This window comes from Prionailurus bengalensis, chromosome B3, assembly GCF_016509475.1.
Source record: "Prionailurus bengalensis isolate Pbe53 chromosome B3, Fcat_Pben_1.1_paternal_pri, whole genome shotgun sequence".
Lineage (NCBI taxonomy): Eukaryota > Metazoa > Chordata > Mammalia > Carnivora > Felidae > Prionailurus > Prionailurus bengalensis.
In genome coordinates, this window is record NC_057355.1 from 110,674,040 (window position 1) to 110,697,256 (window position 23,217).

At 39.2% G+C, this 23,217-nt stretch overlaps 1 protein-coding gene across 2 annotated transcripts in view; it reads right to left on the reverse strand.

Annotated features, from left to right (window-relative positions):
• The window catches only part of WDR89 (WD repeat domain 89), a 43,060-nt gene extending 20,319 nt beyond the window's left edge, over window positions 1-22,741 (reverse strand). The window contains exons 1-2 of one of the 2 annotated variants that reach the window (XM_043556319.1): window positions 19,069-22,741; window positions 6,383-6,453 (exon numbers count right to left, since the gene is read on the reverse strand). The gene's annotated coding sequence lies outside the window, so the exon portion shown is untranslated. The remainder of the gene's footprint in view (window positions 1-6,382; window positions 6,454-19,068) is intronic. The other variant, XM_043556320.1, reaches the window with a different exon arrangement.
• Between the last annotated feature and the right edge of the window lie 476 nt (window positions 22,742-23,217).

Below are 23,217 nucleotides of genomic sequence, written 5' to 3' on the forward strand. Positions count from 1 at the left end.
CCGTGGTATATTAATACACTGCAATTCTACATGGCAATAAAAAACCATATACGACTGGTACATGCAACGATAATGGAAGCATCTCAGAACTGTTTAGTGACAGAAGCCTGAAACAGAAGGAGACTATTATAATTTCACTTACACATAATTTAAAAACAGGCAAAACAAGTCTAAAATGGTAGAAATCACAATACTGGTTATCTTTTGAGGGGGATACGGACTGGGAAGGACAACAGGAGAACTTTGTGGGTGGTGATTATGCACAGATATATGCATTTGAAAAACAAACAAACCATCATGGAGGAGAATGACCCCCTGCTTCCACCATGATTCTCACCTTGAGTGAAAAGCATCAATGGCTGAAAGAGGAAGACAGTGTCATGAAATCCTTTATTTGGCATAGGTAAGCAGGGCCTGCTAAAAGTTGACAGTGGAGGAGGAACAATGAGGAAAACTCTTCAGCATACCAGGCGCAATACTAAGCACAAGATATTAACAGCCCACCGCTGAAGAATTTCAAGTCTGTAGTGTACTAAAGGTAACCATAGCAACAACAAAACCTAAGCCAGCTCACCTACTGATTAGACTATTCAATCCTTAACACTAACAGTCTGATAGAAGCAGAGATGTGTCCACTTCCAGGAATAAATATTTTTTACCTCAGTATCTACTATTCTTCTACATACAATACCCAGAATTCAATTAAAAAAAAAAGTAAAAAAAGAAAAAAAAAAAAAAAGAGACGCACACAAGCAAGAAAAAAACAAATTGTCAAGAAATAAGGCAATGACTAGAAAAGACATGGAGATCACCCAAATAATGGACTTTAAAATGATCATGAATCGGCTATTAAAAACAAAAAACAATAAATGATGGTGAGAATGTGAAGCAATTGGAACCCTTATACAATATCAGTGGGAATGTGAAATGTAGCAGCCTGTGAAAAAGTTTGGTAGTTTCTCATAAAGTTCAACATATGTTCATGCAAATATTTGTATAGGATTGTTCACAGTAGCACTATTCATAATAGCAAAAAACAACCCAAGTGTTTATTGATGGATGAATGAATAAACAATATATGGCATACCCATGCAATGGAACATTATTCTGCCATAAAAAGGAATGAAGTCCTGCTAAATGTTACAACATGGATAAACCTTGAAAACATTATGCTAAGACCATATATTTAACACAAAAGACCACATATTGTATGATTCCATTTATATGAAATGTCTAGAAGAGGCAAACTTGTACATCAAAAAGATTAACGGTTGCCAGGGGCTGGGGGAAGAGGGAAATTTGAAGTGACTGCTAAGAGATATAAAAAAACTGGGAGTCAGTGGACAAAGAGTGATATTTTTAAAGCATTCAAAGAAAAGGAAAATTTGTCAACACAAAGCTCTATACCCAGCAAAAATACCTTTCCAAAAAAAAAAGGCTAAAAGAAAAACAATCAGAAAAAAGCTGAGAGGAATCATTGCCAGTAGTGTGCAAAATAAGAAATGTTAAAGAAAGTTATTCAGCCAGACAAGTACTGGAAATCTAGATTGACATGAAGGAATAAAGAGAACTGAAAATGGTAAATATGAGGGTAAATTTAAGACCCTGTTCTTCTTTTAAAAATCTCCTTAAAAAACAATTGGCTGTTTAAAGCAAAAAATACTAACATATTAGAGTGTTATTAAAAGTCAAATACATGACAGCATTAGTAAGAGGATGGGAGGGAAGAAATGGAAACATATGCTGCAATATATGTTCTTACACCACAATTTGTTATCACATTATCTAAAGGCAGACTTTATAGAATTTAAAGAAGTACATTATTATATATATTATATAACACATATGACATCATATTATATTATATATATAACTATCATATTATATATATGATATTATATATTATTTGAAGGTAGACTTTACACAAGTTAAAGAAGTGCATTGTAAACCCTAGAGCAACAACTAAAGAAAAAACAGGTAAAATTAGCAAACTAATAGTAGAGATAAAATGTAATTATAAAAACACTTAATCCAAAAGACAGCAAGAAAGAAGAAAAAAGGAACAAAAAACTAAAGAGAAAAATAAAAAAATCTAGAAACAACTAGCAAGATGGTAGATTTAAATCCAACCATATCAGCAATTACATTAAATATAAATGATCTGAATATCTCAATTGAAAGGCAGAGATTCTCAGGGGAAAGAGGCAAGACCCAACCATATGCTGTCCGAAGGAAAACTATTTTAAATATAAAGCAGATTAAAAGTAAATGGATAGAAAAGGATATACCATGCAAACATTAATAAAAGGAAAGCTACAGTGGCTTCTTAATACCAGACAAAGGAGAAGTCAGAATAAGAAATTGACTCAAAATTGATCATAGATGTAAACATGAGAGCAAGAACTACAGAATTCCAAGGAAAAAAATAGGGAACCTATGACGATAAGATCGGTGGAGATTTCTTAGAATATAAAAAGCATGTACTAGAAAAGAAAAACTTTTTAATTGAAATTTAAAACTTCTGCTTTTTGAACAAGAGTGATATGGGGGACAGTGCATATGAGGATTTCACAGGAGGTGAGATAGTTTGCTGAAAGGTGTTAAGTGTGGTGTGAATGTGAGAGTGTCCTGACAGACTGGGGTACAAAGATGGTCAAAGAGGATCCCATAACTATCTCTTTGGTAGCTTTAACTAAAGCGGCAGTAGTAGGTAAGTAAGGTGTGGTGGGTGTCTTCAGGGAAATGAATCTAATTTTTGGGTGTGGTAACTCAGATGTCAGTGATAGCCCCTGCGTTTTTGGGTAAGTACTTTAAGGGCATTCCCTTCTCTCTCATATATAAAAAGGAAAGAGGGTAGCTGATAATTTGTGTATCCAAGGGCAGGGGGATTTATTAAGCTTTCCTTCAAGGTCTTAAAGATCAAACTATCTTGGTCATCCCAAACAATGGGGTATACTCCTTAATGAACCAATAAGGAGAAATTTGGGGTCCAATTATGACAATAGCCAGCTAGCCCAAAAAAAACCCTGTAAGTGACATTTGCCTTTAGGGTTTGGAAAGTTGAAAATGTCTTGAAACCTTTAAACTAGGTACAGTCCCTGTTATGAGATTAAATGTCCTAAAATATCAAACCTCAGTTTGGAAAAATTGTAATTTTTCCTTTGAGACCCTATGTCCTTCAATGGCTAAGATTTTCAACACATAAACACTCTCTTTTTGTGAGGAGCATTGGAAGGGCAAGCAAAAAAGCAAATCATCCACATATTGTAGTAATGGAGCCTTCAGAGAATTTTGTCATTTAAGTCAGCTTCTAAAACTTGTGAGAAGATAGACTCTCAGTGAAGCCCTGAGGCATGACTGTCTAGGAATACAGTTATCCTTCCCAGGTAAAGGCAAAAAGATATTAATTATCCCTACCAACAAGGATCTTTTAAAATCCATTGCATAAATCAATCAAAGTTAAAAAAAAAAATGCTTCTAGTAGGAATGGATACCAATAGCATGTGGAGATTAAGGATGACGGGGAGGCAGGGACTTAGAATGTTATTTATTGCCCTAGGTCTTAGACAAATCTCCATCCTTAGCCACTCGATTTTTTGCAGGCAAAATAGGGTATTACGAGGACTGGTGCAAAGGATAACGAGTCCTTGAGACTTATCATCCTCTGTAATAAGCCTTATGCCCTGTAAGCTTTATTTATAGGATATTGGTTTTTTTGTTGGGAGAGTTTTTTGAGGGGTCAATCTGGATCTTAATGGGAGGGGCAATATGAACTCTGCCTACATCTATTAATGATTTTGCCCAAAAAGTGGGGGTTACCAGGTTTAACAGCGGGGACGAGTCTGAAGTTTAGACTTCCTTGGCTTGTACAGTGCAAGGAAGGGCAAAGAGGATTGAATTTTCCTAAGTGTTGGGATTCAAACTCAATGGTTATTTCCCTTTTGAGAGAAAAAAATGGCAACATTAGATTTCTCCAGGAAATCTCCTTCTAATGTGTGGGAACTAAATCATTAAGGAGAAATGGGTAGCTCAACTTGCCAAAGTCCCAGACAAAAACATATGGGCTTAGAAATAGGCACACATTGTGGTTTATTTAAGACCCCCACTATCTGGGGCACCTGGGTGGCTCAGTCGGTTAAGCGTCTGACTTCAGCTCAGGTCATGACTTCACGGTTCATGGGTTCGAGTCCCGATTCAGGCTGTGTGCTAACAGCTCAGAGCCTGGAGCCTGCTTCAGATTCCGTGTCTCCCTCTCTCTCTGCCCCTCCCCTGCTTGCACTGTCTCTGACTCTCAAAAAAATGAATGTTAAAAAAATTAAAAAAACAAAAGACCTTCACTGAGCATACATATTTTATTTATTTTGATTTTTAAGTTTATTTATTTATTTATTTATTTATTTATTTATTTATTTATTTATTTTTAATTTTTTTCAACGTTTTTATTTATTTTTGGGACAGAGAGAGACAGAGCATGAACGGGGGAGGGGCAGAGAGAGGGGGAGACACAGAATCGGAAACAGGCTCCAGGCTCTGAGCCATCAGCCCAGAGCCCGATGTGGGACTCGAACTCCCGGACCGCGAGATCGTGACCTGGCTGAAGTCAGACGCTTAACCGACTGCGCCACCCAGGCGCCCCAAGTTTATTTATTTTTGACAGAGAGAGAGAGAGCAAGCGTGAGCTAGGGAGGGGGCTAGCTCTGAATCTGAAGCAGGCTCCAGGCTCCGAGCTGTCAGCACAGAGCCTGATGCAGGGCTTGAACTCACAAACCGTGAGATCATGACCTGCGCCCAAGTCAGACGCTTAACCAACTGAGCCACCCAGGTGCCCCCTGGGTAAGCATACATATTTTAGAGGAAGACTCTTTAATTGTAGTGTACTCTTTCAGTGTAGCTACTGATAGTGTAGCTCCTGAGTCCATTTCTAGCAATCTGTTTTCCAATGGCCAGGTTTTTTGCAGTAATGACATAGTTCTAGAAGATGGCTTTGGAGTTTCCATATTGGAAACCTTGGAAGTTACCTTTCCAAGGTAAAGACTCAAAATATTAGTTGTCTTTTTTTCTGGTGTCATCCTCTAGGGTGCAAGTAATTGATTAGCCAGATTGACAAAGTCAGGGATGCACACTGTCTCCCGTTCTATATGGGTTCTTTTGACCAACAGGAAGAAGTCCTTGTTTAGGCCATTCATGAACATGGAATTAAAAGCCACCAGCGTGGATTCAACATCTATGGAAAGTCCAGAATTTTAAAAAATGATGTAGAGTCTGCTTTATTAGTCATGGACAGATTTGGTAGGCTTTTGAGTGTGTGCCTGAATTTTGTTCCAGTCCACGGGTTTGGGGAAGGCCCTAGGAATGGCTTCATGTAGCCTTTTGTCCAGTCTGCAAGCCTGATCATATAAAAGGGTTGGTGGTTGGTTTAGTTTAAACTCTAGAGATTGTTTGGGATTTCCCCAAACAGCAGTTTTAATCCATTGCTACACTTTGACCTTCTCTGATACGAATGTGGGCTAACTGATAAGAAATGGAAGAGCAGTTTGGCGAGTTATACTTTCAATAATGAATTCCTCAACAAATGCATGGAGACCCCAGTTACCTTGGGAAAATTCTTATAGTCCTAACTTTGGCCTTTGTCCATGGAGTGTAGGAAATCTGGGGTGGTTTAGAATCCTCAGGTTTAATTTTGAAAGGGAAGGTTTTAATGAGATCAGTGGATGAGGTTTCAGTAATAGGAAAGAAAGGAAGTTTAGAGAGAGGGTAAACGGTTAAGAGAAGGCAAACAGGAAGATAGAGGAGGTAGAATAGTAAAGTTAGGAAAGACCCTGGTTAGCAGCAAGAACAGGCCTCCGGTGTTTTCTTCTTACACATTGTTAGTTATTTATTTGCTTTAATTTAGCAACAGTATTTTGTAAGGAGGCAATTTTAGAATCCTGAACACATTTGGAAGCTTCCAGATACCAATTAAAATAACCATCCCACTTGGATTGTTAAGTTTTGTAAACGTGGTCTTCTAAATTAGTTCAGAGAAAAATAAGTTTGGGGAGATCAAAGTTTCCGCATAATGGTCACTGGAGTTCTAGGTTATCCTTAGTAAAACTGGTTTAGTCAAACGTGTGTGAGGAAGGGCTGTAATTTTTTAACATAAAACCAGCGAGGGTTCCCCAAGGGGGGCCACCCTTAGAAAATTCAGATGACTGGGATCCCATTATCAGAAATAAAAGAGTACATACCAGAAGGGCAATCCGCCCTTCTCCAGATCCCAAATAAAGTCAGAGAGCTCCACCAAAGAAGGCAGCTCAACACCTGAGAGGAAACTTACCAAACTGAAAGTTACCTTGACTTGCACAAACTATGAGTGCAAAGGGCTCAAGTGCAGGAAACTCACTTATTTCTGGAGGTTGGTGTTCCTGGTGATCACCTTCTTCAGATCTCACTTTGATACCATGTAATGTCTACCTAAGAGAAGAGAGATAAACTAAGGCAAAGTCGAGTTGCCAGAAACTGAGTTTATTCAGGAATAGTAGAGGAACTACAACTTGGGACATTCAAACTTCAGCAAGCTGTAGGAGTCTGCTGAAGGTTTTGCTTGGGTTGCTTTTATGGGCAAGGAGTGTAAGAGGGGAAAGACCAGCAAGGGGCCAAGCAGCAAGTTCACTGGCTTGAAGATGGAAGACATTCTTGGTGATGCTCATTGGTCAGAGGATAAATTTCAACCCTCTATAAATCAGATTATTTGTGAGAAGTCAGTCTCAGTCTTTTGAGTTCCATTTTCTGCGGGTGCATGTGTGAGGTTCTCCACTTCATATCCTTCAGTTCCATTTTACATTAAAAATTTTCCAGTTTTATCTACATCAAGCGCAAGGGACACGTGGGGATGCCCAAAGGTGGATGTACAGCAGACATTTGGCTACAACAGGCTATAGCTTGGCGGAAATGTATGGAATTGGGTCATCAGATTACAGGTAGTAGGCAGTAGTTAAAAACTAGGAAAGTGGATAAACCTTCTGAAGGGAAATTATGCAGAATGCTATAAAACAGCAGGTCAAAAGTGGAACTCTAGAATACCATTGTTTAAAGAACAGGCCAACGAAGAATAAACTACAAGGGAGACAAAGAACAAAAGCACCAGAGGAAAATCAGAAAAGTGGCCAACTAACAGCTAATAGTAACTGATCATTAATATCTAGATCCAGCATCGGCCTCTTCACATGCATTGCTTCATTTAACCCTACCCAAAACCCTAAAAGATAGGTCTGTTTATTACTGCTTTTTAGACTAGGAGACTGAGGCTTAGAGAAATAGGCCTTGCATGGTAGTTTAAGAGAACAGGTATATGCTCGGGTTCAAATCCTGGTGTCACAAGACATGTCTTTCAGCTTCCTATTCTTCAAACAGGGGTAACAGTTGCAACCTCAGAGGGTTGTTAAAAAGAATAACTTAATTACTACATCCTAAATGCTCAGAATGATGCCTGATACAGAAGAAGACCAGTAAGTGACCTAAAAGAAAAATTTTTTTTTTCATTTATTTATTTTTGAGACAGAGAGAGATGGAGCATGAACGGGGGAGGGGCAGAGAGAGAGGGAGACACAGAATTGGAAGCAGGCTCCAGGCTCTGAGCCATCAGCCCAGAGCCCGACGCGGGGCTCGAACTCACGGACCGCGAGATCGTGACCTGAGCTGAAGTCGGACGCTCAACCGACTGAGCTACCCAGGCACCCCTAGAAGAAAATTTCAAAGAAATACAATAGTGTCAAATAACAAACCTGCAGAGTACACTATCAGATATAAATTCTACTATGTATAAGTAAACAAATACACACACACCCCTGCTGTTAATCATGACAACTGAGATTGAAGTGAAAATGCATACACATTCGGGCGTGCGTGCGCATGTGCACACACGGGGCAGGAGAGTGAGAAAGACTAGATACTTCTAAGGTGAAGTCACAAAATGAAATGTTCCCCAAAAAAGTCTCCAAATAGAAAGATACTTTAACATATTAATAATTCTTTAAGTTTCCACTGTTAACCAGTGTTATTCGGACACTGGATATCTTACAATCATATCAATGTATCTCACACAATCAGACAATATCTTATAAATATTTATAGATTGACACTTTCCTTTACATTTTAAGGTAGATTCACTATTTAATACTCCAAATTGGGTGAATGTCCAAAAGGGATCTGCTGAAATGAAATCAAAATAATGGCAAAAACCCTGAACATAACTATTTATAGTCTTATACTTGTGTAAAGTTACAGTAGAACAGATGAGATCTCCTAACTACATTGTGCCATATCGTGGGAAGATCAGAATGTAGTTAAATTCTAAACTCATTTCCTCTCTTCTGAACATATTGAAAGATCCTGATATCAGAGATAACCAACAAAAGGCATAATTCTTGAACCATCCTGCAAAAGCCGGATATTAAGAGAAAAAAAATTTCACACTTAACAGATCTGACGTGAAGGATAAAAAGGACTGAAAATAATGTACTGTCGAATGTAAGTTTAGGAAACACAGGAATATGTTTAGCTTAGACTTAAGCCATCAAACTCTTTTAATACTTGCCTTCCTTGCCCTTGGAATTAACTACTACTGCCCTCTAGCAAGAGGTCCAAAAATTAGAGAACGGAAAAAAATATATATCATTCAGGACTTAGCTACAGTCTAAAGAGAAAGATGCTATAACTTATTAGTAATTATTCAAATTTCTGTTGTTAATCATGACAAGTGAGATTGAATTTTCCTTACTTGTTCTTTCCTCTCTTCCCCATGCAACATAAATTATCACCTCTATGTGAACTCCTGGATTTTATCTTCAACCCTGATCTCTCTCCAAAATTCCAACCCCATAGCTCTAATGTTTGCCCAGACCCCTACCCCTGAACATGCTGCCAAAACTCCAAATTAAATATACCCAAAATAGGGGCGCCTGGGTGGCGCAGTCGGTTGAGCGTCCGACTTCAGCGCAGGTCACGATCTCGCGGTCCGTGAGTTCGAGCCCCGCGTCGGGCTCTGGGCTGATGGCTCAGAGCCTGGAGCCTGTTTCCGATTCTGTGTCTCCCTCTCTCTCTGTCCCTCCCCCGTTCATGCTCTGTCTCTCTCTGTCCCCAAAATAAATAAACGTTGAAAAAAAAATTTTTCTTAAATAAATAAATATACCCAAAATATAACTCAAACACCTGTAACGATATGGTATTCTCAGCCACCTAGGCCCAACATCACAGAATCATCTTTGATTAAAGAAAGTCACAGGACAAGACTCAAGGAACTAAAAAAACCTCCCTTGAAAATCGCCCTTCACATCTATCTTATCACTGTTCACCCTGCCATTATCCTCCATTGTTTATCCAGTTTTCATTACCCCTCATCTGCAACTGAAATATGTTTTCTCTACACCCCTGACACACACACAGGACAGGAAATACTCAATTTAACCTCTAATTCCTGGAAAAAGATGGCAAGAATGGGACAAATTTTACTTCCTATGAGAGTAAGATCATATAAAAAAAAACGTTGTTCTTAGAAATTATTTTCATGTTGTAAAAAACACTGACATTCAGCCTGACACAAAGTGGAAAATAAAAGTAAACATGCGATGCCACAAACATTTTTTTAAGTACATAAAACTACTTAATTTTTATAAAGTGACATATACATTCTTTTGTTTTTGCATGGGCTGCAGTCGTTTGAACTTGTGAATCCCATGCTGTATTTTACAGCAGCCTCAGACATATCAATATTTTAACGGGTAAAATATCTTCCCTACAATAATAAAACTGTAAAAAAGGTTGCCATTCTCTCCAAGAATCCTATATTGTTTTCTTGAGTTATCTAGGTCATACCCATGCTTCAAGATCTAGCTCAGATTCTACCAGTACCACATTTTTCTTAACCTAGCCTAAAGTAGGTTTATACTTACTCTGAATGCCAAAATATTGTCTGTTATTTACATAGCAGTAATCGCATAACAAATATACTGAAGTGTTATTTATCCCTAGCTGTTTTACATATTTATATTCGTTTCTGTCTACAATAGAGTGTATATCTCTTAAGGACATGAACCATGTTTTCCAATTCTCTAGTATCAATCCTCTACCAGCCTGAGGCTAACTCTATAGCCTACCTCACAAAATCCTACTTCCTGTGAGAGGTATATAAAAATACAAACACACACAAAACACACTCCATAGAGGACAAAGAGGCAAGGATAAGGAACTACACAGATATGTAAAACAACAACAAAGGTAGGACGCGCGCGCACACACACACACACACACACACACACAAGCCACAGAGGCAGCCATCCCTTTTCTGGAAAAAGCAAAGAAATAAAGAAAAAGAAATAAATCAAACAGTATCAACACTGACATCCATGATACCCATAACCACAGCTTTGAGATCAATTCATCTCAACCTATAAAGTTACAGAAAACACCATGAAGGGAGAACTGAGGAAGCTAAGAAAAGGCTTGGGATTTGGGAACATCACTTTACCATCGCACATAGTACCCTAGAAGCAGAAAGCATTCAATAAACACCTGCTGGTGTGAATGTAATTTAATAGATATTCTTACATACCCAAATCCTGGAATTAAACTATGTTCAAAATGCTATTCTTGCACGAAATGAGTTATAGGATCAAATTACCTCAAATTTCCAGAATAATGCAGTAAATACTATGTGCTTTGCTTATATACATACGTTTTTGATGCCAAAAAGAGATACATCCACATTTTAATCATTCAAGATTTTCAAAATAACCCAATGATTCATAAATTGTATTCTTCCTATTTTTAGAATGGCTCAAGGGATTTGTGTGATTCTCAAACTCCTTTCTTAATTCCTAAGAAAAAGTTCAATTTGATTTTACAATCTTAGGGGGAAAAAAGAGGGGAGAATTTAGAGGGAATAAAGTAGTTCTGTAAAAATAATTCAGTGCTACGTTAAATACAAATAAATGATAAGCTAATGGAGTCACAAGTTTAAAAAACCTAACCATTATAAAAATTTAGCTTCAATATCTCCTTTCTTCCTTTCCTGAAAATAGATGCCTGTCATGCATGGTAACAACTTAAAAGCCCAAGTAACACAGGGCTGAAGGATTCACGAAGAAAGGGAAAGACTCTGATTGAATAAGAACCAAGATGAAAATATCCTGACAAGTGGCCAAGAATTGGAAACACAGTGGGAAATAAAGGAACATGTCTTTGTGGTGGACTTCGTTGATATGAGTGAGCTGAAAAGGGGTTATGGGAAAAGACCTGCACTGGAAGTGAGGGAGTATGTTTTTGTTTGTTTTGTTTTGGGGTTGTTTTTTTTTTTTTGCGCATGACCTTTAGTAAATCACTGAATCTACTCTGAATCTTGGTTTTCTCACACTTCCACTTATTCTTCTTACTGGCTCTTTTGTATCCATCAATGATATTAATAGTAACTAAGATATATTGAACTCTTGTTGTATCCAAGGTACTATTCTGAATGCTTTCTATGCATTATATCTCATTTAATCCTGGGGACAGCCCTATACAGTAAGTACCTTATTTACCCATAATTAGAAAAGTGGGGCTTAGCAAAGGCAGGTGATTTGCCAAAGATCACATGGTTCACAAATGCATAGCAGGGACTGGAACTGAAATCTGAGTTTAGAGCCCACACTCTTAAATGCTTTCTTACACTGACCCCCAAATGATATAAAACACATGTTCTACAAAGCATTTTTAAATGGCCATTCAAATGTAAGGTTGTTATTATAATTCTCATCTGCACTAAATGAATCAATATCATTTATATAACCAAGCAACATACAGTTAAAATGTGTAAAGCATACACATGTGGAAAGTCTTAATATCAGCAAAAATTTAAGATAAAAAGCAGTATCAAATGATGTGAAGTTCAGCATAACTTTTAGTTGTCTGGACATGCAAATTTCCAAGTACTTACAAGCTTAAAAAAAGATTGAAAATCTATATATGCTATAAGATATAGTAAATTTAACACATAAGCCTTGACCTAGAGCTTTTTCTCTCCTAGCTATTATTTCACATTCCTACTTGATGAATGATATGGAGTAAAATCAGAGAAAGATATTTAATAGGGTTTGTCAGGCACTGTTTTAAGCACTGCACAAATATTTACTCATGTAATTCTCAGAACAGCCTATGAAGTACTTGCAATTATCCCATTTCATGGACAGATAACTGAAACGCAGAAGGGTTACATGTAAACAGCCCGAGATTATAGAGCTACTAATTGCAGTCAGTGCTCAATTCAGGCAGTTTGGTTTAAAAATCTGTGCCCTTAACCGTTAGCTCTGCTATAATTCAAGGAATGGTGAATTTTTTTTCTTAAAAAGACAATAAAAAGTAATCATAACAATGATCACGAAGAATGCCCACAAAGAGAATAGAGTCATCACCTATCTCAGCATCCACACTAACACTAAGGAAAATGTAAAGAAATATTAACTGACATGGTAAATGAAGTAATATAAATTATCAGTTTTAGTTATAATGGCACACTAAACTTACTAGTCTTTGAAAGAAGAGGTTTCTTTTAATTTTCATGTGAGACTGGGATACCTGTGGCTCAGTTGGTTAGGCATCTGACTTTGGCTCAGGTCATGATCTCATGGTTCATGAGTTTGAGGCCTGCACTGGGCTCTCTGCTGTTAGCACAGAGCCCACTTTGGATCCTGTCTTCTTCTCTGTCCCTCCCCTGCTCGCATGTGTGCATTCTTTCCCTCTCTCTCTCTCAAAAATAAAAAAAAATAAATATTAAAAAAATTTCCTATGAAATGATATTGTTAGCAAATGACATTTGGAGACTAATATTCGTTAACATTAACTTAAGAGGCTTGCTCAACAGGATTTTTATCATTTCTTGGTCCATTCAACATATGAAGAGGCAAAAAAACTGTGGTAGAGTTCTAAAAAAAAAAAAAAAATCACATGAACTAGTGGAGCTCACAACAGAATTAATGATAAATTTGAACCCTTTAAAAGTACAACAGAGGGCATCTAGGTGGCTCAGTCAGCTAAGTCCAACTCTTGATCTCAGGCCTTGATTTCAGGGTCATGAGGTCAAGTCCCATGTTGGGCTCCATGTTGGGAATAGAGCCTACTTAAAAAAAGTACAGTAAATACTTAATATGATCTTAATAGAAGAATCACATTTTGTGAAGGACTACAGTATTTGTCATTTCATCAGATTCTCACAATTGTGAGAGTTAAGTAAGACAAGTAGTAGTATTATACTTACAAATAAGTAAAGTTCAGCAAAATTAAACATTTTGTATGCTCTAGATAGAAAGAGCTTTTCCTTTCTTTTTTTTTTTTTTAACTTTTAATGTTTATTTATTTTTGAGAGAGAGAGACAGAGCGTGAGTGGGAAAGGGGCAGAAAGAGAGAGCGAAACAAAGAATCCGAAGCAGGCTCCAGGCTCCGAGCTGTCAGCACAGAACCCAACGCAGGGCTGGAACCCACAAACCGTGAGATCACGACCTGAGCTGAAGTTGGACACTTAACTGACTGAGCCACCCAAGTGCCCCAGAGCTTTTTTTTTTTTAAGTTTGTTTATTTATTTATTTTGAGAGAGAGAGAGAGAGAGAGAGAGAGAGAGAGATGGGGAGGGGCAGAAAGAGAGGGGGAGAGAGGATCTGAAGTGAGCTCTGTGCTGACAGCAGACAGCCCAATGCAGGGCTCGAAATCACGAACCGTGAGATCATGACCTGAACCGAAGTCAGACACTTAACCGAATGAGCCCCTCAGGCACCCCAATAGAAAGATCTCTGACTCCATGTGCTTCTTCTATCACATCATGCTGCCAACAACTTTATGCTTATGATTTTCAAGTTGTTTCATGACAATTAATGCTTAGGCAAGAAAATTTGGAAAGTAATAAAGAACACATAATGAAGGTTATGATCCTTAAAATGTTGAGTTTTGCTAAAGATCTTGTTTTATGATGTACAATATATCTAGCTGAAATGATGAACCAGTTAACTCAGCCAAAATGGACTTGAAATCTAAGAAAAAAAATCTGCATTTAAAGTTAGATAAATCCACACATGTATCATGATGAGCACCGGGTAATGTATAGAATTGTTGAATCAGCACACTGTACACCTGAAACTAATATAACACTGTTAACTATACTGGAATTAAAAAACTTAATAAAAAAACACTAAGTGAATCCAATTTTAAATGCTTAAGTGGGAAATAATGTGACCCTGAAATAGTACTATTTTTCAAGAGTAAAAACCAAAAATCACTTCTAACCACCATTTACCTCAATCATTTAAGTTTCTTCTAAACCAAATACGGCAACTTATAAAATTAAATGATTCTGTTTGATGATTGGGAAACCTAAGGAAGTTTTTATTTTCTGAGAAATGCTAGCTTCCCAGAGATGATCAATTTCAAAGATAGTTCACCTAGATTTGATAATTACCAAACCAAGGCACAGAAAGGGCTGGGGAACCAAATAGGAACATTCAACAAGTGAAATTACTTAAAATGGATTACTGGGATAATTCTCTTTTAATTCTTTTTATTTTTGAGAGAGAGAGAGAGAGAGAGATAGTACAAATGGGGGAGGGGCAGAGAGACAGAGGGACAGAGGATCCAAAGTGGGCTCTGTGCTAACAGCAGAGAGCCCAATGTAGGGTTCGAACTCACAAACCATGAGATCATGACGAAGTTGGTTGCTTAACCGACTGAGTCACTCAGTGCCCTACTGGGAGAATTTTTTAAAACATCAGTTACATAATTAGTCATCAGGAAAATGCCCAGTAAACTGTACTTTGTACAAAAAATAAAAATTTCATAGCCTACGTGCCTGGGGCATCCGACTTCAGCTCAGGTCATGATCTCATAGTTTGTGAGTTCTGGTCTTAAGTTGGGCTCTGTGCTGACAACTCAGAGCCTGGGCCAATTTCACATTCTGTGTCTCCCTCTCTCTGAGCCTCCCTGCCCACACTCTGTCTCTCTCTGTCCTCTTCAAAAATAGACATTAAAATTTTTTTTTTCTAGCCTATAAACTGTATACTATACCCTCACATCCCTAAGTCAGGTGACACGCATTGGACTCGCAAAGAAGATGACCTAAAACTAGTTTTGCAACCACTAGCTTGACGTCCATTTTCAGGGAATAAAATCACCAAAGTGAAAACGCTTCAAAAAGAATTTCTTTAGAAGTTATTTGTGAAAAAATATTGTGGAATTCTCTCCTTGTTCCCATTTTACCCAAGCATGAGTAGCTCAAACTCAGACCTTGATCTGGTCCCCTGTAGACTATGGATATAGAATCCACACTTGGCAAAGTCTAAGACTGTGGCTGGCTACCTCCTCAGAGAACAAAAGAAAATGGCTGCATTACATGGTTATTGGTCTGCACATCTAGACTTTGTCAGGGCAAAGGATACGAAGCTTTTTCCTGCGGACCTATGATAGCATTGGTATGGGGCCAGCTTAAAAAGTACTTTGTCCGGGGCGCCTGGGTGGCTCAGTCGGTTGAGCGTCCGACTTCAGCTCAGGTCACGATCTCACGGTCCGTGAGTTCGAGCCCCGCGTCGGGCTCTGGGCTGATGGCTCAGAGCCTGGAGCCTGCTTCCGATTCTGTGTCTCCCTCTCTCTCTGCCCCTCCCCCGTTCATGCTCTGTCTCTCTCTGTCTCAAAAATAAATAAACGTTAAAAAAAAAAATTAAAAAAAAAAAAAGTACTTTGTCCAATAAGGTTGTCTAGAGACATGTGACTGCCATGGAGAGCTCACAGGGTGAAGAAACTAAACGCTGCAGGCTGAGAACAAATCTTAAGCAGCTAAGTATCATAGCAGAGACTAATTCATCAGCAGATCACTAGTGAGGCACACAACTAGACATTAGGTGTCACTTCGTATCAGAGTTCTAGCCCAAGCAACATGAGAAAAAGTAATGTAGGTCACTTCCAGGCCCTGCCCATATAGATGGCCCACATGTGCTTCTCCTTCCAACTCCATACACAAGGCACAGAGATCTTTACTGAATAGTTCTTACGTAATGAATGCCTACTCAGAGCTGGGCTCTTTTTCATCTTCATTCATACTGAATGGTAACAAACCTGACTCATGAGATCCTGTCTCCTAATTATGATTCCTAAGCAGACACAAGAGCCACAGTTGGGCTATCTTCTTCTGAAGATATGACCAAAACCTAAAGTCATCAGAGCGGCTGTCTTGCTGGGGGAATTGGCGAGTATCAATGATGAGGGACTGTCAGTCCAGTTCTCCATGAAGCCGAGTGCACATTCTAGCCATAGGAACAATGGGACCTAGAGTAGTTATCGGGTTGCTTAAATGGCTTCCTTATAATGAATCCCCATCATCTGAGGTCATGCTTCTTAAACCGGAGGACACATCAATGACTAGAGTAAACTGGCTATTATAAGCCACAAGTCTAAATCCCTAGAATAGCAAAGTTATGATGTGGCAACTAATTCAGAAGAATATCAAACGTGGCATATTATGAAGTGGAATACAAAAATCACATGAGTTTTTAAAATAGAAGAGTAAAATTCAAAGAAATTTCATTCTTTGAAGGTGTTAATGCAGGCTTTGTGTTCAGCTATCACTGGAATATTCATTTACCACTATTTTCCTGAGGAAAAGTTGGAGAAGTACCAACCTATGTGAAATGAACTTAGTTCATTTCACAGCAACCTGGAAGTCTTTTTCCCCCCCTTATAGCACATCCTGTTAGACTTTAAGCCACACTAGAATAGGATGTTTTACCCTTCTTTATATCCTTTGTAGTAAACCTAAAAGATGGCCCTCAAAGATACCCAAAACCTGATTCCTATAAATGGTTCCATACATAAGGAGTTCTGTAACTAAGATCTTGGGATGGAGAGATTATTTTGGATTATCTAGGTGAACCTAAATGTAAGCACAAGTGCCCTCATAAGAGGAAGGCAGAGGAAGATTTGACCACAGAAGACAGTGTGATGATGGAAGCAGAGATTGGAGTTCCGTGCTTGGAAGATGAAGGCACCATAAGCCCAACTAATATAAGCAGCCACAAGAAGCTGAAAAGGGCAAGGAAATGAATCTTCTGCTCAGATCTTCCAGGAGGAACTGGCACTGAGAAAAGTAGTTATGTGAGCTGAACTATTTTCACTTTATGCTATCTATGCCCATCCAAGGTGGAATACAAACCAGATGAGTAACACACTTGCATTTATAGGAAACACTGTCCTGAACTCTGAATAAATAGGTAAGAGGGGCCATATAGGCTTAAGACGAATTTTGGAGTTTACAGACTGCTGACCATGTGAAGACTGGAGACAGTAATATACCTAGAAAGGGCATGGAAGCTTCGCACCCTTTCTGCACACCTTGCTCTATGCATCTCTTCCATCTGGCTGTTAGGTCATATGCTTTATCATATCCTCAATAAGCTGATAAATGGGGGTGCCTCGGTGGCTCAGTCGGTTAAGCGTCCGACTCGATTTTGACTCAGGTCATGATCTCACGGTTGGTGAGCTCGAGCCCTAAGTCTGGCTCTGGGCTGCCAGCCCGGAGCCTGCTTGGGATTCTCTCTCCCTCTGCCCCTCCCCCACCCCTTCTCTTTCAAAACAAACGTTAAATGAATAAGCTGATAAATGTTTGTGAAGTCTATCAAGAGAGACACTGGTGGAAGCTCTTCAAGCAGGGGTTATTAAAGCCTACAGTGCTGGAAGCCATGCAACCAAAGCCTCTGCCAGGGTCATCCTTTGTTGATGATGAAGAACATCATGGACACCTCGCATTGCAAGTGTTACTCATCAAGCCAGACAACAGATGATGGAAAATCTGGTTGAAAGCATCCTGGTCTCTCTCAGTGGTCTTCCTTCCCATTCCTAATTAAGTGCTACCTAAATGATTTATGAAGGCTGAGGGTTCAGTGGGATTGAAAACAGCAGACTAAATGGGGGGGGGGGGGGGGGGCGAAGGAATCTTAAGAAAAAAAAAAAAGAGGTAGTTCACGCTTACGTGATAGCAGGCTGCATATTATCACTGCTTTATACATACAGAATATATAAAAATACATATATAAAAATATCTATCAAAAAAATCTATGCTATTTAATGCTAGTCTGGCCTCCACAGGAAAGAATCTGAAAAGCAGAAAAACATAGAAACTTAACATCAGTAATTTATATATTATATCCAGTCTCTAATTTGGTCCTTACAACTCTAGGTAGTAGTCATGTCTGGTATTGATTTCAATTCTGCAGTTGAGGAAGATGCGGCTGAAAAGGTGGAAACGGCTCCTAGTCCAAGGTCTTCTACCAGATGATCTTTTACATCGATAATATCAATATACCTATGGGTATGTTGCACTGGCTTCTGAAATAACTTCAAGCTCGGAAAGAAAACAGAAGCAACATTTTACAACAGCATATTTTAATTTTATGTCCTCGCAAACCGAATGCCACACTCAAGTTTGTCAAGAGACGGGCTGAAGAAAACATGTGGACGAGTTACTAAACAGTCTGCTCCTTCGCGTGAAAATGAGAACAGGAATACTACTACCCCTTAGATTGCTGTGTGGATTATATGAGATAATATACGCACAGTGCTTAACATAGCTGGTCTCACAGTCTGTGTTATATGTTACAGGACGGCTCTTCCCAAATTAAAATTTGCTCTCCGACCTCGAAAATTAACAAACTCGAGAGGTAAGAAAAGAGCGAAGCACAGGAGAAAAATAAAAAACAGGCCCTGGGTACCCTTTCTTGAACACTTGGTGAACGGCGCTTCGCTTTTACCGAAAGATAACCTACAGGAGACGCTGGAGCCAGCGATCCCAAAACCTAACTCGCGTTAAGGACGCGGAGCAGGGACAGCACGGGTGTGGTCCAGGGGCTCCCACCCCGTACCAGAAGCTTCAACACGTGTCTCTCTCCTCCCAGGCCCTCCCCACTTCCCTCAGAACTCCTCGTGCTACAGAATCAGCAACTGCGGCTTTCTAGACTCAACCTACACTGTAGCTGTCCGTCAGAGACCTGCCCGTCAACGAGCCCAACCGGTCCCCGTGAAATATACCTCAACTGCAAGCCCTCAACCGGCGCGGGAGGAAACGCGAGGTCTGTCAAGGTGCACAGCGTTACGACCGGAACTCCACCCCCTACGTCTCCGATAGGGTAAACGCGCAAAGGAAAATGCAGAGCATTGGTCAGCAGCAGAGAGGCGGGCCATAGCTCCGGGGAAGCGTAAGAGGAGGGGGGAGGGGCAACGAAGCGCCAGGAGCCAACCTCTCTCCGGATTGGGCGAAAACAGGACGACTGCGCCTGAGTAAACTCAGTTTACGTACAGCCCCGCACAGTACCGCCCCTTTTACGTTACGTTAACGGAAGTTTCAACGATTCATTGGTTGTGATGGTTTACGCCTCCTGGCTGCGTGGCCAATAAAGGGCAAGAATAAAGCGGTTTCCGCCTCTTTTTCGGGCGACTGAGCCATTCAGATGACTTTGGGCAACGTGACTTCCTTCCTTCTTTTGGATGCTGTAACTTCCACTGAGCCAAATTCAGGTAGAGAAATTGTTACAATGACTACGAAGATTTTACTGTGAGTAAGAAATACTTAATAGTTAGGGTCCTGAAATACCCACGTACTCTCATAACTTCTAAGTATGGCTTCAGTGTTTGAACGCAAAGAAACTACTCTTTTTACACCTTTTGCGTCGGCTGTGTCATTGGCCGAAAGAGCTATCAATTTGAAAGAAGCTCTGCCTCCGCCCCAAGGAACTCTAGGATTTGTAGTCCCGGGCGCTCAAGTTCTGTCGCTTTAAATGTGGTTGTTGCTGCTAGGTTCTTCCTTATGATTAACACCCGCTGACGTTTACTGTGGTTTTGATGTGTTCCGTTGTGCTTTTTATCTTTTCACCGATCAGCACCGTTAAAGCTGAAAGACACTTAGAGAAACTGAAAAGACTTGATGTGTGTTGTAAAGATAAATAGTAGTGTTTGAAACATTTTACAGCTTGTGCTTGGGCGCTGTGCTAGATGTTCGTAAATACCGTATTAAGTGAATAGTAAGATTGTTGGTTTGTAAAAATTTTGCCATTGCCACAAAACGGTCTTTGATTTTCATGTTAGTCTACATTCGCGAATATTTGAAAAGTACCCTAAATTTGGCAGTTAATATACTGTTTCGGTGTGGGTAGCAGCTGCTCACATAAATCAAGTGTTGATAGGACAAGAAGAACTGGCTGCCGTCATGACAGGAAAATAGTGCTATAGTTTAAAATGTTAAGCATGACCAATCTCAGAAGGTTACACGCATTGTGCATTATTCAAGATTGCGTTATGAAGTCCATTTTCCATCTTTATGGAAACATTATGTTGGTTTAAGGCAGGGTTTCGCTACATTTATTGAATCATGAACTTTCACTTCCCTGGGCCCATTTGGTAATATTACATCACTTTTGTGTTTGGCAAAAGTAAAAATCAATGTATAAATACCAAAAACTTCTCTTGAGTGGCCTTTTCCCTTTCGACATTTTTTACCCTAATTAATAGGTAATATGAAGTGTTTAATTTGTGTAAGAAAAAAACACGATTTTATGATGTATAATAGTTCCACATTCTGGATTTAAAGTTAAGTACATTTTAAAGCCAAGCAAAAACTGCTTTTATGACTGATGTTTGGAATTATTACATTTTTGTTTTAAAAAAATCTAATTATTTTTTATCATCTTTTTGTGTCTTGTTCCTAAATGACCAAGAGTATCAGATTGTTTGTAAATACACCGTGGAAGATAATATTTCTTTTTATTCACAATAAATGAAGAGCCAAACTGAGTGTAATCAACATTTCTCCTTTTAATACTCTATATCATGTACTAAGTGAAATCTGTGAATATAAAAGTTACCCTGAGGCAAAAATTCAGAATTACAAGTTTTAATGCTTTCCATTATCTAGCATTTTAGTGTTATTTTTCCTTTTGCCTCCTAATTTATTACTTTTAAGTTTATTATGTATTTTAGGAGAGAGAGAGAGAGAGCATGTGTGAGTGAGGGAGGGGCAGAGAGAGAAAGAGAGAATCCCAGGCAGGCTCCACACTAAGCATGGAGTACGACACAAGGCTCAGTCTCACGACTGTGGGATCATGACCTGAGCCAATATCAGCAGTCGGACGCTAAACCGACTGAGCGACCCAGGTGTCCCTGCCTCCTAATTCAAATTAGTGGTTCACATTTGGGATATAAATGAAATTCAGATGACCCAGAATAAAAAACATTAAGAACTGCAGGTGCCAAGACTACTACTGTGGTGAGGAGCAGTGTTTAACTGAGTGATGAGTCAACTGAGTGACTGAATCGTGAGCACATTTGGCTAATCTGTATTAACTGTCCTAAGTGCTCACTCTTTGGGAAGCTCCCAGAGTGTCCCACTTAAAGAGCTTAAATCATTATTTGTTGAGAATGTAAGAATAGAAATTGAAACAGGTGCCATTACTGCCTGTTAAGATGTGAACCTTGGAATCCTTTTTATATAGTGTCTATATGGGAAGTAGGTTAAACAATGGCCTCAAAGGGAGATAAATGCAAGAGGAGTCTGAGGTGCAGGAAGAGAATACTTCTACCTGTTTGTATTTACTTTTTAATCTCAACTTTTTTCTTTCCATTTTTGTCTCTTAAAAAATTGTGCACATGGTATAACAGTATAGACTTCTTGAAATCTAGCTTATCCAGTTTGGAATGAATGGTAAAAAAATTTTTTTTACTGGGAATTATGTGATCAAAATAGTCTGGAAGTGTTAAAGAAAAAATTATTCACGATGCTATTAAAGACAGGAAGACATACTTTATTCGCGGGGGGCTATTGTGGTGGGGTTTTGTAATATGGGAGAGAATTGAGCTCAACTCTGAATGCATAAGTAGGAATTTATAGCCAGTGAGCAGGGTGTGGAGGTCAGTGGATGGAAAATTATGAAGAAGAAACATTGGGGTGTGGAGGACTATTGCTAGATTGAATCAGCAGTGTTCTTGCTGAAAACAGGCTAGGGTAATCAAACCTCACCTGGGGCATAGTGAAGGCGAGGAACCCAGTCAGATATGGTTAAACTGACTTAGCATTCTTACTAGAATCGGACATTATAAGGAAGGACATGGGAGCCCAAGGTCAGGCCTACTCAAAAAAAGAACACGTATATGTGTATAACCCCACAGACACTCTCCTATATACACACAAAAATATTTGTATTTGCTATTAAAATACAAAGTCCAGGGGCACCTGGGTGGCTCCGTCGGTTAAGCATCCACAACTCTTGATCTCAGCTCAGGTCATGATCTCACAGTTCGTGAGTTCAAGCCCCACATCAGGCTCTGCACTGATGGCATGGAGCCTGCTTGGGATTCTCTCTCCCCCTCTGTCGCTGCTCCTCCCTCCCCTGCTTGGGCTCTCTCTCTCTCAAATAAGTTAAAAAATTTTTTAAATACAAAGTCCAAATTATGCATAATACTTAGAAATACTTATGTTCAATCACTATACCAAGGCTCAACCAAAGACATAGAACCATTGGGAAATATATATTAAATTTTTTGCAAGGAATTGACTTGTACAATGTTGGGGACTGGCTAGGGGGCAAGTGTGAAATCTGTAGAGCTGGCTGTCAAGAAAGGCAAACTGAAATTCTCAGGCATGAGCTGAAGTTGTAGTCCACAGGCAGAACTTCTGGAAAACCACCTGAGTCAGGCCCATCCAGATTACCCAGGATAATCTTTATTTAAAGTCTACTGATTATGAATGTTAATTACATCTACAAAATGCCTTCGCAGCAACACATCGATGAAGAACTTCAAATCACTCCTTTGAGAGTGGGGGTTTCAGGTTTGGAAGTCATTCCAGAGAACCGTGTTTGATATTGTGTCTTGTATTTGTGGGAGTGGATTAATTTAAGCATACAGAAGGTACAAATCAAACCCGCTTTTCAACTCTGGTAAAATATGTCTAAAAAGAACAGCTCTCCTTCAAGCTTCGTTCCAGCCTGCTTCTCTAACTCCCTGCCTCATTTGGCTGGCTAGTCCTTGAGACCTTGGCCTAACAGCCTGTATCTGAAGCTTCTGGTTTCATTCCTAAGCACCATATTCCTTTGTCCAACTTCTGAATCCCAGAGCTGCTTGGAGGTTTCCCAATAATATATATGTGCCTAGGCATGCATGCCTCTAACATGTAAGGAGTACTTCCTG